The following is a 6000-nucleotide window of genomic DNA, read 5'->3' as shown; positions in this document are numbered from 1 at the left end:
TTAATTTTTAAATAAATAATTTTTAAATAAAATTTTAATTTTTAAATTTTTAATAATTTTTAATTTATTTTTTTAATCCCTGGTTTTATTTATTTATTGGCTAATCTTTTATCTTCTTTTATGGAGCATCCATTGGAGTCTCTGGATCTTTTGTTCTTTGGGTTCTTTATCTTTTATCTTTTTAATCCCTGGTTTTATTTGTTTAATTTTTAAATAAATAATTTTTAAATAAAATTTTAATTTTTAAATTTTTAATAATTTTTAATTTATTTTTTTAATCCCTGGTTTTATTTATTTATTGGCTAATCTTTTATCTTCTTTTATGGAGCATCCATTGGAGTCTCTGGATCTTTTGTTCTTTGGGTTCTTTATCTTTTATCTTTTTAATCCCTGGTTTGTAGGCATCTTTCTATATTCTGGGTCCAAGTCCCTCATCATTTATTTGTGTATTGTGAATATTTCCTCCTATCCCTTGGCTTGCCATTTCATTTCCTTAGATTTTATTTTTATTTCATACTTCGTTTCTACATTCTGGGATCTTCTGTTGGTTGCCAACCCAAGCTCAAAATAGAGTATACCATTTATTGAGAGCTTGCTGTAGACCCTCTAGTGTGCTAAGTTCTCTATCCTCCTCGACCTCCCCTGCTACTCACCACAGTCTGGGAAGTTGGCGGGGAATCTGACGTTGAGCAGACCTCCCAGTCTCACCCAGCCAGTGAGTGGCGGGCAGGCTTAAAGCCGTGGTATCGGGCGCTGGGGGCACACTGAATTCCCTGAGTGGAGGTAGGATAAAAGTCACTGAGGCCGCCTTCGGCCCAGGGCCTGTTCCTGGATCCCCGGATCAAGTCCCAAGTCAGGCTTCTGCATGGAGCCTGCTTCTCCCTCTGCCTGTGTCTCTGCCTCCCTCTCTCTCTCTCTCTCTCTCTCTCTCTCTCTGTCTCTAATGAATAAATAAATAAAAATCTTAAAAAAAAAAAATCACTGTCGCTGGGCCCCAACCTCAGGGATCCTGATTTCATCGGTCGGGGAGGAGCTCAGGCCCCTCTGTCTTGCAGAAGCTCCCCCAGTGACCGTAATGTTCGCAGCCTGATTCCCAGTGTGCTCTGTCTTCCCTGCTGCTGCTCAGAGTTTGGCTCCTGGAGATGGGCCCGTCCCCCAGGGCAAGAAGGGGTAAGGACAGGGCTTCCCAGGCCACCAGTCCGCATCATCTAGGGGCTGTGCAAAGGGAAAGCTCGCCTGGCTGAGGCCGTTCTCTCTGCAGCCTAGAGAGGCTTCGGGTTTGGATTCCGGAGCTCTTGAAAATCGGTTTCTTCCTCCACCCCCTCCTCCCAGGAGGCAGCACACCAGACACCAGCTCACAAAACCGGGTCCAATTTGGGAGGCTGCAGCAATCTGGGGAACCTGCCAAGGTGTCCCCGCAGGCAGGCAGGCAGTCACCAGTCGGAAGTGACGGCCGCCTGGGGTTTCAGTGCTGCACGCGAGTCGCCTCCCTGTCCCCTCGTCTCGAGCTGTGGGACAAGGCTTCCCCGCTCCAGGAGAGCTGGCACCAGGGGGGCGCCTGCCGTGCTTGCAGCATCCCCGCATCCCCGCAACCCCGCATCCCCGCGTGCCCATGTGCCTGCATCCCCATGTGCCCGGCTGGCAGCCGCGGGCCGCACGTCCTGGAAGCCGGCGTTTGGTGATGGAGGGACGGAGCCAGGAGCCAGGCGCCCCTCTGAGGTCAGGTCCATCCCCAAGGTTGTCTCCCTGCCAGGTTTTCCGCTTCCAGCAACGAGGCCAGGAAATCCTTGTTCTGGAATCAGAAGCCCGGGTCACTGCGGAGGGCAGGGAAGGGGGGACCTGATGGGAACGCCCTGGAGCTCTGCAGTTGCCACGGGCTGGCGCCGTGGGACTCGCCGACAGGAGACCAGGTGACCCCCGTGGGACAGCACCCCCCCCAAAGCTGGGTGCCAGGCTCGGGGCGGAGAGCAGGGGCCACCCCTTCCCATGGCACCTGGGCCCGAGCCTGGCACCCAGAGCAGCGCCCTGCAGGTGATTCCAGGCCCGCCGACCTGCTGCACCCGCAGCGCCAGGCCCAGCTCCAAGGAGCCTGCGGTGACGGAGACACTCCCCAGGCTACGGAGCAAGGGACCTGGTCTGCCCTCTCGGGAACCCCTCTCGGAAACCGGGGGCCCACGAGTTGCAGGCAGGAGGCAGCAGGAAAGGGCCCGCCTCAGCCCTTGTCGGCATTCCCTCTGGTGTGGGGAGCCCAGGGGAGGACTCCCCCTGGGGGCAGAAGCGGACGGAGGGAGGAGGCCAGGGAGCATCTTGGCTGCTTCATCCCGCTCCCCCAGGCAGCGCAGGCCGCCCTCCTGCCGCCTTTCCTCGGGGAAGGAGGGCATGTCCCAGGGCAATAGCACAGCAGCTCCCTGGGCAGGAGCCCACCCTCTGTTTCAGGGGCACAGGCTCTGCGAACATATCTGGAAGGGCCCCGGGAAGGGTGGGAGTGAGGGCAGGATGATGGGGGGAGGGAGGGACAGTGTGCCAACCCATAAGAAAAGGGGATTCTGGGGATCCCTGGGTGGCTAATAGGTTTAGCATCTGCCTTTGGCCCAGGGTGTGATCCTGGGGTCCCGGGACCGAGTCCCACGTCGGGCTCCCTGCATGGAGCCTGCTTCTCCCTCTGCCTGTGTCTCTGCTTCTCTCTCTCTCTGTATCTCTCATGAATAAATAAATAAAATCTTTAAAAAAAGAAGAAAAGAAAGAAAGAAAGAAAGAAAGAAGAAAGAGAGAAAGAAAGAAAGAAAGAAAGAAAGAAAGAAAGAAAGAAAGAAAGAAAGAAAAGGGGATTCCCTGGCCAAGCCAGTGCCTGCTGGATATCAGCCCTAATTGGTTGATGTATACAACCCGCCCAACTGTACCTGACAGGCCTGCTCAGCAATAGGAGCTTAACCAGGCAGGCACTGCATTCACAGAGCAAAGAGAAGTTGAGAAGGAGGTGCCAGGGTTGGGGAGCAGCTGGCTGAAGGGAAGATGAGCCCCAGGACAGGGTGGTTTGAGGGTACAGGTGCTTTGTTTAAAACAGTATGGCAAGGCATGCAGACACGGAAAGGACTGTCATGAAGGAGGAAGCTTGCTGTACTCACAGTTGGTCAGAAATAGGAGGCGAGCTACGCGGTGCCGGGGCCACAGCCTGAAGCCCTGGAGTGGGGCCGGGGGTGGAAGGAGGAGAAAATACGGGCCAGGACCTTGACTGTGGCTTCCACAGGAACGAACAGGTGAGGCCAGGTGAGCGGGCTCAGAGTTGGCCACCTGAGTCATTGCAGCGGCCCTGGTGCACTGGGCTATTCCCAGGGGTCTGGGTCGTGGCCCCGGAGTGGGGGCGCTCGACTGAGCTGCAGGGTGTGGACTCTGGGTTGGTTGGGTTATCTACGAAAGGCACACTTTTAGGGAGTTAGTTGTTTGCTTTCTCTGGGAACTGGGGGGACCGTCCCTCCAGGGTCAAAGCATAAGAATATGGAAAAGAAAGGATGTGGTTAATGCGCAGGGATAACGAGGAAGATCCTGAAAGCTGGCCCACTTAATGGAGCTACCACTCGGTTTCCAGGGCTCTCGGCCTGGGCCGCCCAGCACAGCAGCCCCCGCCACACACGGGATCGATCAGCACCTGAAAGGGTCAGTGCACCTGAAGAATTGCATTTTACATTTTTATTAAGTTTTAATCAATATAAATACTAAAAACTGAAGCCAGATAAAGATACTCTTCCATTAAACCAACTTAGCAAGAGTGTAAAATAATTATTGTTATACTGATTCCATGTTAAGATTCTAATATTTTGGAAATACTGGGTTAAATAAAATACACTATTAAAATTAATTCCACCTGTGTCTTTTTACATTTTTAAATGTGACTACTAGGAAATTTTAAATTACAGATGTGGTTTGCACTGTATTTCTGTTGGACAGTGCTGGCCGGAAGTCAAGTCCTTAACTAGCAAGAAGAGACTGGACTGCCCTGAGAGGCGGGTGCTAACACGGGAAACACAGAGCATGCCTTCCTCTTGTTGGGGTGCCACTCTTCTGACTGGGGATGTAGGAGACAGTGGTGGGGTAGCTGGAGATTTTGACATGGCTGAAAAAAATTCATGCCCAAGCAATGTCTTGAGAAAGAGAGAAAATGACCCAGTGCCTGCAGCCCAGCAACAGCCGTAAGGCCCAGAAGCAATTTGCAGTATTTCCCGGCTATTGCAGTCCATGAGGGCTGCCAAAGTCCTCCCAGGACCCTGAGCTCCTCTTTCCTGCCCTGGACTGACTGCTGCCTGGATGGCCAGGTCTGGCAGAGACAAGGAACAGCAAAGAAGGACAAGTGGAGGGAACAGATTCCAAATGGCCTGGTGCCCACTGTGCTGAGTGCCTGTGCCCTAGCGGCCCTCTACCCTGGATGTTCTTGTGTGGCTGCCAGCCCTGGGAGGTGTGCATGACTCACAAGCATCCTCAAGGTTAGAATCTTTGGTCATTGTGGTTATAAATTAGTACAAGAGGTTTCTTGGCACTGGATGGACGCAGGAGCCCTGGCCGTGTATTAGCTGCAGGAAAGCTTCTCAGCCTACGAGGGCGGGAGAGGGTGTTGGTTGGATGGTGAAGCTGCTGCCAGTCTCACTAATGGGACCCAGACAGTCTGGGCAGCAGGGTCCATGTATAAAAGTGTGACCTGGCATCACTCTAGAGGATGAAGCACCACAGCCGGTAGCCACCTGCACCCACACAGTTTTGTCAGTGGGAGAGGAGCACTGGTTTCCATGCATATGTCATCTGAGCTGCTGGATCACATCCTCTATGTGCAGGGGGTGGGATCCCTTAGGAGAGGTTCGCTTAAGACGGGAAAGAGAATACTCTACATGATCCAGAGGAAGGACTGGTTTGAAAAAGGGCCCAACTTTCCCTTTCCCATTGATAGAAGCAATCCAGTTCATTCAGTCCACCAAGTCACATCTTTGTGCCTAATATGTGCCAGGTGCCGGTGAACAAATCACTTTAGGTCCCTCCCTGACCTCAAGTAGCTCAGAAGCAGATGAGGTTACTCTGTTATGATAAAGTGCAGGTATTATGGGACATCTGGCTGGCTTAGTTGGTGGAGCATGCAACTCTTGATCTCAGGATCATGAGGTCAAGTCCCATGCTGCGTGTAGAGTTAAAAAAAAATAGGGATGCCTGGGTGGCTCAGTGGTTGAGCGTCTGCCTTTGGCCCAGGGCGTGATCCTGGAGACCCGGGGTCGAGTCCCACATCGGGCTCCCTGCATGGAGCCTGCTTCTCCCTCTGCCTGTGTCTCTCATGAATAAATAAAATCTTAAAAAAAAAATAGGGGTGAGCTAACTAAGCTCAGTTAGAAAGAACAAGCAACTCTTGATCTCAGGGTTATAAGCCCCACATTGGCTATAGAGATTACTAAAAAAGAAAATAAATGGAAGGAAAGAAGGAAGGAAGGAAGGCAGGCTAAAAGGAAGGACGAGGATTGTGAAAGGGAAATAAGGTAGCCTTACTGGAGAGGCGAGTCAGAGAGGCCTCCTCAAGGAGTATAAATGTTAGCAACCCGAGGAGGGGCTGAGGGCAAAGGATAGTTTTTCTAGTTGAGAGATTCGCGCACACAAAGGCCTAAAGACAAGCGAGAGGCTGGCCTGCCACGAATTCAATGTATTCAGCTGTAATGTGTGGAAACATGTTCTAGTGCCAAATATGTTCTGGGCATAATTGCACCGTCTTGACCTGCCCCAGAGGTTACAAAGACAATAACATGCAAGAGTTGTCATTCATTTGGTCACAAGGCATTCAGGGGCATCCACAGTGTGTCGGGCACAGGACCTCACTGTTAGAAGGCAGCAAGCAGCCGGACAACCCAAGGGATGTTGGGACTGTAGATGCAAAACAGGACAGAGTTGGGAGAGCTGTGGGAAGGATAGGGAATTAAGGGGGAGGGTGTTCACTCCTGAACTGAGTTTATGGCCTTCCTACCTTGAAAGCAT

The sequence above is a fragment of the Vulpes vulpes genome, chromosome 5, assembly GCF_048418805.1.
Source record: "Vulpes vulpes isolate BD-2025 chromosome 5, VulVul3, whole genome shotgun sequence".
NCBI lineage: Eukaryota > Metazoa > Chordata > Mammalia > Carnivora > Canidae > Vulpes > Vulpes vulpes.
The sequence above is the reverse complement of the archived record's forward strand: the minus strand, read 5'-3'. Positions refer to the sequence as shown.